Source organism: Dipodomys ordii, unplaced genomic scaffold (genome assembly GCF_000151885.1).
Source record: "Dipodomys ordii isolate 6190 unplaced genomic scaffold, Dord_2.0 Scaffold22, whole genome shotgun sequence".
Lineage (NCBI taxonomy): Eukaryota > Metazoa > Chordata > Mammalia > Rodentia > Heteromyidae > Dipodomys > Dipodomys ordii.
The window spans coordinates 5,651,963-5,664,298 of NW_012267238.1; positions in this window are offsets into that span (position 1 = coordinate 5,651,963).

Sequence of the window (12,336 nt, forward strand, 5' to 3'; positions counted from 1 at the left end):
CCAGAGAAGAGGGGTGCTTGGGCCACATAGAGGGTACATGACAGAGTTTAAATGGGGAAAATTAAGTACATGGAAAATAAATCACGCAAACTCAAGCTTTCCTCCAGCTTCCAAGGAGCTTCTTTTGGTGGACTATTGTATCCTCTAGGCTCCCACAGCCCTACCACTATGGTCTTTTCTGCCACCAGCCTGAGCAAGCAGACATGTACTCCTTACAAGGCTAGATAAGAGAGCTGCCAGTTAGATTGAAGGGTCCAAGGCCAAGGGCTTGGAGTTGAATCTTGGCTTTGAGTTTGTGTGTCCCTCTCTGTCAGATGGGACATAAAAGCTACTTCCCGTATCTCTTGGCATAATTGTGGAGGATTCTAACAAAATGAGGCGCTGGAGTTTTGCTCATTGTGAAGTGTTAAGGAATTGATCATATTTTCCTACTTCTGGTGGGAAGGAACTTATCCATGGGCTTCATTATACCCAGCACTGAAAGACGACAAGGTATAGGCCACCCAGGACTCAGAGGGGGGAGCAGGGTGAAGGGTGCAGGAGACAGCTAGACTTGGATTCATTAATATGCAAATATGAAACAATGCAAATGCACTCTCTGAACCCACCCAGGAACAAATGAAGTGATAAATCCAGAGAAGAAGGGTGGCCTGCCCAAGGTCACATGGAACTAGAACCCAGGCCTTGGTTCCCAGCCCCGCCTCCTGTGCCAGGGTCCTAAGGTTGAGTGAAACCACATCTCCCATCCTGGGTCTTGGGGAGAGGCCTAGCTGTCTCAGAGGCCATGCCTGCCAGCACGTCCCCAAGTTTCTTGGGGGCCATTCTTCAGGGGTTCACTGAGGCGAGGCCACACTTCCCCTCAAGTGGCTTCCTGTTTTGGCTAAACAATGACTATTGCTGGGACCTGGTGCCAGCTGGCGGCAGCGGTTGCCAAGGCCTTCACTTTTTGCATGTAGGAGAAGTGAGGTCCTGGCCCCCAGGGATGTGGGCTGGCCTCTTGACATTGTGGGCCTCATACTCAGATAGGAATTTGGGGTCCCACTGAATTCTGTCATTCCTCATGTCCTAGTCCTACACAACCATCTAACCCCAGTTGGATACTCAGAGTCATTTATTCTGTACTCACAAGGAACAGGGCATGGTACAAAGTACTAGGGATACAGACATGTAGGAGATACAACCCTAAACTAACTGGGTGGTTCCTCTGTTCATCCTCCCATTACCTTGTAAACGCTTAGTCAGTCCCCAGTCATTTAGTACAAGCAACTCTGTTCTAAAGCCTCAGGACATATGAGGAAAGGATTTCAAGGCTAGGGGTGAAATAATAAAAATGACATTTTTATGACTTTTTAAATAGGTTAAGAAACTAAAGATAAGGGGTAGATCTGTGACTTAATCTTAGTCCTCAGACTCTAAGACTTGTATTTCCAGGGTGCTTCAAAAAAGCAGCCAATCCAAGCCAGACACCAGCGGCTCAGGCCTGTAATTAGTTACTCAGAGGACTGAGATCTGAGAATTGCAGTTCAAAACCAGTTGGGGCAGGAAAGTCCACAAGACTCCCACCTCCAATTTACCACTAAAAAGCTAGAAGTGGAGCTGTGGTTAAAATGGTAGGGTACTAGCCTCCAGCTCAAAAGCTCAGGGATAGCACACAGGTTCCAGAATTTAAGCCCCAGGAGTGACTGGCACAATAAATAAATAAGCAAACAAACAAACAAATAAATAAATAAAGCAGCAAGTCCAGCTGGAAGTTACACAAGATTGGAGATGCTGTGTGTGTGTGTGTGTGTGTGTGTGTGTGTGTGCAAGTATCTGCATGCATGTTGGTGGTTGTGGTTAGGGTCTATTGCTACCGAATGAAATACACAGGGAGACCTAGCGAACAAGGGAACAAGAGTATTGTTGAACAGTGGTCTTCACACAGGTTCCTTGCTTGCTATTAGGTCTTCTTTTGCTCCCAGACTAGTTCTGCTCATGGCTTTTTGTGCCAATTGTCAATAGACCTGGTCAATAAACAAGAGAGAGAAGTAATAGCCTTTGGTCTGCCTTTCTGCAGTCTGGCAACTGCTGACTGAGCTCACCACTGCTATTAGGGTAGCCTAAGTAACAGTCTGGCTGCCATGTGCCTGCTCCTTGCCCTGCAAGCCTGTGGTAGCAGCTCCTAGCTGCTTCAAATCTCCTGGTGCTCCTTCACCCCTGATTCGCTTTGCCCCATCTATACCTTCATTCACCTCTTCAGCCAGTCCTCCAAGGGAGCCCAGTGTCCTGGTGGAGTCCCACCTGAAGTGCCATAGCTGGGACTATGATCCACAACTTTCCTTGTCTCTCTGCCATGTCCACTGGCTCCAGCGTCACCCCTAAGACAAGGTGATTGGTAAGATCCACTTTCCCTTGGGCCTTTGGAAATGTTTGGGGGCTGGTGCTGCTGCAGAGATAATGGCAGCGAAGTTCCCAAGGGCTGGCTCTGGTTCCTGCCATGTCCCCTCTCCTGGAACATGCTGTTCCTCCAGGGCCAGGAGATTGGAGAATCACAGTGTTCTGCTGGAAGGTTTTGGGAAACAGTGATCTGGCTCCAGGATTGCATGTCTGCCACCCCCAAGTTGGGGATGAGGATGGTACCGGAGACCAGATCTATCTATCTAGTTTGGCTTCCTCCAAAAGCACAGTGTGAGAGAAGAACTTGATGCAAATCAGTACTAGGATGGTGAGTTCAGAACACAGATAGAAAAGAATGAGGAGAGGGGGACAGGAAGAAAGAAATGACAATACCAGAGTGTTTTATCTGTCTCTACAATGGGAAATGAGGCTATATTCTTCCAGGACCCTGAATACCTACAAAACCATTCATCTGCAGACTAGAAGTTGGGAATTGATCCCCTGGCTCCAGTCCCTGTTGAGTGAGAGCCCTTAGACTTCTGGACTGTGTCACTTGCCCACATGCACTGCCATAGTACAAAGAGCCTGCAGCTGCTTTGAAAACTTGCAGCTCAACTTAGGGCAGGATGCCTGCAGTGTGAGCTGAGCCTGGGCTGGCAAGGAATTGTCCATCCAGCTGTGGCTCAAACCAGATGCAGGTCAATGTGGTGGTACAGGAGTATCCTTGATCAGTCAATATACACAAATTATTGGAGCTCAGCTTCAAGGAGATACCCAGAATACTGAAGGAGAGAGGCCATGTTAAGTGGGCATCTGAGGAGCTGTGGAATGAACATGGGCTTTGCTATCAGGCTCTGAGTTCAAATGTTGCTTCATCTGATACCAGATGTAGGACCTTAAATGGATCATTTTACCCTAGAGCATATGACCTTGGCATACGCAGAATCTGATTTTGGATGTCATTTCTTTCTTCCCACATGAAGCTAGCTGCTCTGACTCTCCTTCAAGTTGCTGCCTCTGCCAGGATCAGCCCCCAACTCCTCCAGGCTAGGGACCTGAGTCATCTGTTACCCAGAAGTTCTACGATCTATGTACCCACGTTGGTTTCACCAGATACCAGTTTGGGCTGGTACATCAGCAATCTACTCCCCAGCTCTGCTACAGAAATAGATTTTGTGGAAATCCAGAAGGAAGAGCTGACCGCATGCTACAGAGCAGTCATTTCTGTTTTGAAATTCCCCTTAGCTATTACTGTCCTTCCCCCAAGCCCCTCTTCTGATCCAGGTACCCATTCTCACCCAGGCCCAAGCCCAGAACCTCCAATGCCATCCCTCGCACTCCTCTTGCCTTTGAGTTCATGTGAGGGTTTGAGCCGACTTCCCTTCTTTTTCATATGTTGAAGTTGTAATCCTGAAAGGCCTCATGTGGAAGTACCTACCAAAGACCTTAAGACCTCATGTGGAAACAGGATCACTGCAGAATGAGTTCGTTCCAGTGAGACCGTAGCTTAGCAGGACAGGCTGCTAATTCAATGACTTGAGTCCTTATAAAAAGGAAGAATGTACCAGGCACTTGTGGCTCATGCCTATAATTCTAGTTACTCAGGAGAATCAAGATTCAAAACCAGCCCAGGCAGGAAAGTTTGTAAGATTCTTATTTCCAATAAACCAGCAAAAAACAGAAGTGGTGCTATGGCTCAAATGATAGAGAACTAGCCTTGAGCAAAAAAGTTAAGGGACAGTGCCAGGCCTTGAGTTCAAGCCCCAGACCTGCCAAAAAAAAAAAAAGGAGAGTGGATACAGAGACACATATACCAGAAGCAGACCACATGATCACTGAGCTTCTACTATCACAAGCCCAAGTACAAGATGACACTAGAAGAAAAGCCTGGAGTGATGCTTTAGTGCCTACAATCTTGAACTTCTAGCCTCAAGAACTGTGAGACAGTTCTTTAAGCTACCAGGTTGATGGTATTTTGTTATAGCAATTCATAAACTAACATGCCATCTAGAAAGATAATTCATTCTTCTGTTGCAAATAAACATTTTTATCCTCCCCTTGAGTCCAAACTTTGTCTCTTGGTTCATGGGTTTACATATTTTAATTCTCTGATAGACTACATCTCTGGAAGTGAGCCTGGACAATAATCCACTGCCACTGGAACCGAGGCTGGCCACAGTAGGTGTTCAGGCATTCAGGAAAGGTTTGCTAAAGAGCTCTTAATAGGGCTGGGAAGGTGGCTCAGTGGTAGAGTGCTTGCCTTGCATACATGAGGCCTTGAGTTTGATTCCTCAGCACCACATAAGCAGAAAAAGCCAGAAGTGGCACTGTGGCTCAAGTGGTAGAGCGCTAGCCTTGAGCTGAAGAGCTGAGAGGCAACACCCAGGCCCAGAGTTCAGGCCCCATGACCACAAAATAAAAAAAGAGCTCTTAATAGAGGCAGCCTTGATTTGGGCCTCTCTGGGTCATCTACATTTGCACAGGGAGTACTGTCAAGAGAATTCATTGGGAAGGGTAGGTTGTGATATGGGTTCTGTGTCCTATAAGATGGAGTAGAACCAGAAGGTGGGAAAACCATAACAGGGCTCTTAGGGTTTATAATTCATTTAATTGGTCAAGTAGACAGCTGGGGATATGGCTTATGAAGCAGAGTTTAGCAAGCACAAGACTCTGAGTTCAAACCATAGCACTATCGTCATCATCATCAAGACCAAACACAGGGAGACCAGAGAGGTCTTGGACTGGGCCTAGAGTCCAGGGGAGAGAGGCCACAGGCTTGAGCCCTCATGGGTGTGAGGAAAGAGAAGACATGAGTGACATCTTAGAGGAAGAAATGCTAGTCTGTAGCTGACTTAAAGGTATTTTCCCCGCAGAGGTGCCTGACTCTGAGTGAAGATGCCACACTGAGACTTTCCATGATGTTGCCAGTGACATATAAACCATCCCTGCCCATCCTCCCTCTGACAGCTGACAAAGGGCAAAGGTAAGAGAGAGCAGAGAAATTTGCTACCCCCTTCCCCAAATCCCAGGTTGCTAAGGTTTCTAGTCCACAATGCAAAATGTCAATTCATAGAAGCAGATAAGGCTTCATTTTGCGTAATACCAACTTTTTTATGACCAAGAGTTATGTAAGTTAACTAAGGATAACTAATGTAAACTAATAAAAAAAGTTAACTATATAAAATATATCTGAAAAATACAATGAAGTCAGATCTGATCGGTTTACAGTGAAAAATTACATACAACAAAACATGGGCATGTATGCTCCCTTAAGTGGAATAACTTGGCATGTTAGACATTCCAAAGAAAAAGATTGCATTTATAATGTTCTTTTTTTTTTTTTTGGGTCCGGTCGTGGGGCCTGAACTCTAGGCCTGGGTGCTATCCCTCAGCTCTTCAGCTCAAGGTAAGCGCTCTACCACTTGAGCCATAGCCCCACTTCCGGTTTTTTTTTTCTTTTTGTTTATGTGGTGCTGGGGAATCGAACCCAGGGCCTCACACATGCAAGGCAAGTGCTCTACCACTGAGCCACCTTCCCAGCCCCAATTTATAATGTTCTTTACCTTTTGATTGTGACCTCAATTTCCTGCTTTACCAAGGCCAAGGTCAAGTTCAAGGTGGGGTGATATCAGGATGTGCAGATGGAGTCCACTATAACAATAAGTAAAAAGAAAAAAAATGATTTAAAAGCCAAATACTGGTGGCTCACGTCTGTAATCCTAGCTACTCAAGAGGCTGAGATCTGAGGATCGTGGTTTGAAGCCAGCTCAGGTAAGAAACTCCTTCATGAGACTTTTATCTCCAATTAAGCACTTAAAAAGCCAGAAGTGGAGATGTGGCTCGAATGGTAGAATGCTAGCCTTGAGCATAAAAGCTGAGGAGCAGCATCCAGGCCATGAGTTCAAGCCCAGGACTGGCACAAAAAATAAACCATTTGAAATCCTACCCCTTTTTTTGGTGAATATCCTCATTTTACTCTCTCTGTCATGTATAGTAGAATGGGTTTCTTCAAACCCATAATGGCATCTTGTGCGGCTTTCATGGCTTTTTGTTGTTTTTTTTTGGGTCCGGTTGTGGGGTCTGAACTCTGGGCCTGGGCGCTGTCCCTCAGCTCTTCAGCTCAAGGCTAGCACTCTACCACTTGAGCCACAGTGCCACTTCCAGCTTTTTTCTTTTTGCTTATGTGGTGCTGAGGAATCGAACCCAGGGCTTCAGGCATGCAAGGCAAGCGCTCTACCACTGAGCCACCTTCCCAGCCCCCTTTCATGGCTTTTTGGAGAGGGCATATTAAGATACCAATGAAGAGTCTCATTCTCAGTTATTTGTTTTTTTAATCTATAAAACTAAGGGACCAGCATGAAATGCCTCCTGAGAAAGACACCACAACACTTCTGTGGTACGATGCTGAGAAATAATAAGAAATACATATTTGGCCTCTTCCCCTAGTTCCTGGCACAGAGCTCCTAAATTCAGAGTGATAAGAGTATCTTTTGGGTGCTAATAATAGGGTTTGGGGAGTCTACTGGAGGCCTCAGAATGTAGGCTGGTCACTGGAAAGGCCAAGGCACAATTAGAGGCTTGGAACTTTTTTGGCATCGATTCTTTTTTTGAGTTCCAGGGAGGAGAGATAGGCTAAAGGTTGAGCTGATCATAACCAACTAGTGAGAGACTCCATCAGGCCTACATAATCAAGTTTTCATAAAAACCCAGGATGTTGAGATCTGGAGGATTGTGATTGAAAGCCAGCCTTGATTGAAAAATCTGCTAGATACCATCTCCAAAATAATTAGCAAAATACTAGCCTGGAGACATGAGTACATGCTGGAAATATGTCCAGAAAGCAAAGAAGAGTTCCCTGCACCCTTTTACATGCTTTACCTGTTTGCATGGGTGTGATATCCTTTGTAATCAGTTAGGATGTGGTTTCTATGAGCTCTGAGAGCTGCTCTAGCAAATTAATCTAGTAAATTAGGGTCATGGGAATCTAGTATATGGCACATCAGAAGTATAGGTGATACTTGAGGCTTGTGACAGGCGTCACAGTAAGAGGGTTGAGTCCCAGATTCTCACCTGTGGGGACTGACGCTATTTCTAAGTAGAGAGTGTCAGAATGGAAGTGAATTAGAAAATAAACCACCTGATGTCTTCTGGGGAACTGCTCATTGCTAGGTGACTTTCCCACATGTTCTGGTGATCAGAGCAGAAATACTTAGTATTTAGCATGGTGAGTGTGAGAGCCAGAAAAACACTTTGATTTTTTTTTCCTATCTCTTACAAAAGTGCTTTTCCTACCAAAAAGAAAAGGCCCGACAGAGGAAATATCACATCAATGCACATTGAAGTACCTGTCTACAAAGTAATTGGTTCAGACTCATCAAAAACCTCCATTTCATAAAAGACAGTGAAAGACTGACAAACTGTTCTGGAGTAAAAAGAAGGAACCAAATATGGACCTTAGACTAGGTCCTGACCCAACGTACGAAATGCCATAAAGAACATTATCAGAGTGGTTAGAGAAATTTAGATTCTGCCTAAGGATTAGGCAATAGTACTATATCAAAGTTAAATGACCTGAATTTGACAACTATACTATGATTATGTACAATAATGTCTTTTTTTTTTTTTTTGCTTAGGAAGTATATGTTGGAGTATTTGGGGCAATGAAGCATGTGACTCACATTTAAATGGTTCAGGAAAAGGCTAGTATCAGTCAAGTCTGATAGCTTAGAAAATTCTGTAACCACATCTTAACTGTAAACTTTTCCAAAATGAGATAAAAGTTTTTAAATTTTTGTTTGTAGTTTTTATATGCATATTATGATTATGTAAATATAAATGCCAAAAGGAATCAGTGATATTTAGATAGCCCTGCTATGCTACTACGTAAAGTATATTGCAGGCCCTCATGCTTAGAAAGGATTCAGCATTTTGCAGCTGTGGGTAAAATGTATGCTGATGTTGATAAGATTGGTATATGATGTCCTCAGTAGAATCTGTCCTGAACTCAAGACCTTGAGCTGTTGCTTGCATTTTTTCACTCTACCACTTGAACCATACCTTCAATTCTGTTTTTTTCTGGTTAATTGGAGATAAGAGTTTCACAAACTTTCCTGCCCAGTCTGGTTTTGAACTTTGATCCTTAAATCTCAGCCTCCTGGGTAGCTAGGATTCCATGCATGAGCCACCAGTAGCTTCCCCTATGCCCTGACTTCTTTAGTTGAGTTTTTTTGCCAGCCTATGATTTAGCGGTGGCATATACCAATTTATATTTGTATTAATTGCTTACAGACTGTCCCTTATACTGCCAATTATATTACACTACAGGAAAATTGTGTTGGCATAAACTCTTGCTTATCTTTGTTTGGGGATATTGTTCTAACTACTTAGAAAATAATCCTTAATATAGTTTGACTCTTCCTGTTAGTAATGTTAATCTTTTCATCTAACAATAGGCAGCTTTAATGGAGATGGAAAAAACACGGTAGTATTTATTTTATGTCCTCTCCTCAAAAGTTTCTGTTTGCAATCTATGCACCTGTGAGGTCATTTGCAATAACTCATGGGTTCCAATGGTGTTGATGAAAGGTTGCATGTTTTGTGCACTTGGTCATAGTTTTGTGTCATCAGAAAAGTTTCACTGCAGGTTTATATTATGATCTATTGGGTAATGTTTTCCACAAAGCATTGGAAGTCTTATTACTAAGCCAATTGTAACATTAGGCACTAAAATAGGATGAAAAATATATGCACATATAGTATAGACAATATTTAAAGCATCACTTGGACAGATTTGATAAACATGGGGAATTTCTTTTTGTTGAAAAGAAGATGCAATGTATTTATCTTGTTTTTCAAATTTGAGGAAACCATTTTCTTCTGTATTAAAAACAAAGAAAAATATGGAAAATTACAGCCTGCTGAAAGGGTGTATGGATAGTTTATGCCTCTCCAAGACTGCCTATCTTTTTTGGCTTTGGACAAAAAAGCCACCATCAGCTACCATTATTACTGTACCACAACCCACATTTTAGCAGTTTTGTGTTCATGGTGAAAGCAATGTTGACTTTGAAATTATGAGCTCATATTAATGTCATTCTAAACCAATGGGAATAAATTTCTAACAAACTTGTCAAATACTGAGACTAAACTATGAAGTTAATAAATTATTGATAGCCATGGAGCTGTTCTCTCTAGAAGATGTTTCAAGATGCATTTCTGTTGTTTGACTGTTTTATTGGTGAACCTTTGAGCTAAGGTAGTGATTGGAATTGGTGACCCAGCTACATATTTTGAAACACATTTTAACTTAGTGTTGACACGGAAATAAAGTAAAACTTTTTCTTACTAAAAAAAAAAAATGACCCTTTGGTCTCCTACGCACTGCCATTAAATGGGTTAAAGTAAAACCTGATAATCCTAATTGCTGGTTTAGAATGTGGAGCAACTGGGACTCATGTCTTGCTGATGGGCTAAAGATTGAACAATTACTTTGGAACACAGCCAGGCAGGCTTTAAAAGTTCAACGTCATCCTGCCATTAGATATTTGCTTGAGAGAAGCAAAAACTTGTGTTCAGACAAAAACCCGAGTGTGAATGTTCATAGCTGCTTTATTTATCAATGTCCAAACTTGGAAACAACCCAAATATTCTTCAGTAGGTGAATGAACAAACTGTGACACATCCATTTAATGAAATGTTACTCAGACAGAAGGATTTTTTTCAAAACATGGATAAATCTCAAGGTCGTTGCATTAAGAGGAAGCACTCAGGCCCCAAAGGCTGCCTATTACGCACAACATCTAGAAAAGACAAAACTGCAAGAGAAAAGAAATCCATGACTGCCAGGGGCTGAGGCTGGAGAAAGGAGACCATGAAGGTACACCTGGGACCTCTCTCAGGTGATGGACTATTTCAAAATCTTGACTATGGTGGTATCTATAATTGTGTTTCTGAAACATATGCAATGGAATTGGGTGTTGATAGTTCATGCCTGTAAACCTAGCTACTCAGGAGCTTGAGAGCTAAGGATCATGGTTCAAAGCTTAGCCCAGATAGAGAAGTCCATGAGAGTCTTATCTTCAATTAACCACAAAAAGCTGAAGGTGGAGGTATAGCTCAAGGGGTAGTGTGTCAACCTAGAATGAGAAAGCAGAGAAAGAATGAGAGGCCCTGAGTTCAAGTCCCAATACCAAAACAAAATTAAAACCCCCAAAACAAAAACAAAAACAATCCCTGCATGCGATGTGGCTGAATATGATAGCATTGTACCTAGAATCCCATCCCTCAGGAGATGGGAGTGAGGAGAAACACAAATCTCAGGCCAGCCTGGACTACATAACAAGATGTTTTCGAAAACACAAATGACACAACAAAACCCCATAGAATTAAACAGTATTAAAGGTGAATTTTAGAGTATATGCCTTATCTAAACAATCTCCTCTTCTTCCTGAAGCTCTCAGCCTGACCCAGGATTAGAGACCTAAGGGGAGAGGAGGAATAGGCTCAGGTTTGCTCCTTGTCTTCCTTTTTCTGCTCCACTTCTTTGAATAGGTCTTGGAAACAAAATTTTGTTTTGTTTAACTTTTTATTTGTTTGGGTTTTTTTTTTAGCTGTATTTTTTTTGTCTTTTCTTTTTTGGTACTGGGGATCGAACCCAGGACGTTGCGCTTGCTAGGCAAGCGCTTTGCCACTGAACTACATCCCAGCCCTTGTTTAACTTTTTAAAGTAGACTATACATATGTATGTGTGTGTGTGTGTGTGTGTGTGTGTGTGTGTGTGTGTGTGTGTATCTATATCTATCTATCTATCATCTATCTATAAAAAGCAGCTTTAGGGTCACAGCGAAATTGAACAGACAGCAGAGAGTTGTATATCTTCCCTGTACTGCTCCCCAATCTCACCCCCTTCCCACTCTTATATAGGCATAGTCTCTTCCATCAGCACCCCCACCAGGGTAGTACAGACATCATTCCAGCCCATGAATGGAAGCACTGCAAATAGACAATGACAATGATGGTAGATGCTAAAACGCTGGCCCTGGTCTCAAAGGTCAAACAATTTTAGCCAGGCACCAGTGGCTCACACATGTAATCCTAGCTACAAAGAGGAGACCAAAATCAGAAGAGCATGGTTCAAGGCCAGCCTGGGTAGGAAGGTCTGTGAGACTCTTATCTCCAACTAGCTACCAAAAAAAGTCAGAAGTAGAACTGTGGCTCAAGCAGCAGAGCACTAGCTTTGAGCATAAAAGCTCAGGGACAGCACCTAGTGCCCAGGATGGGCACACACACACACACACACACACACACACACACACACACACATACACAACCCCACACTTTTGGAATGCATGAGTTTGGACAGTAGGCTGACCATCTGTGCCCCATGCTCTGCTTCTGTAGGAGTGCCCCGCCACTTGGGTCAGACTCACTGGCAAAATAGCAGGGCAGAGCAGAGCAAGAGGGTAATGATAGTTCACTTGCTGTGTTTCAGGTCCTGCATCCAAAACACACATCTTCCCCCTTGTCTTTTTGCTGTGAGCTCTGGATGCATAGACAGCTCTCATTTCAGCCCCCACAGCTCTTAAAACACCAGGAGCAGCAACCCCAGACTTTTCCAGGAAAGTCTAGGCACTTGCCTTCCCCACTTCCTATCTCCCACTCCCACCTCCTAGGCCCTCCCCAGTCTCCCTTTTCAAGCCCTCCCCACTTCTCCAGCAATGGAAGGAGAGGGCTCACACTACCTGGGTCCTGCCCCACTGTGTCTGGCACCACTTCTGAAGCTCAGAAAATTCTGACACCAGAAGTCCCATTTGTCATTACATGACTCTCAACCAATGGTCAGTTGGACAAAATGGAGGTCATACTGTACACATCATTGTTCACATCATACTCTGCTTTGAGCCTTTCTTGGAGTCACCAAACAGATTCTGTGTTCACATTGTTGTGAGTGACTGATTAAGC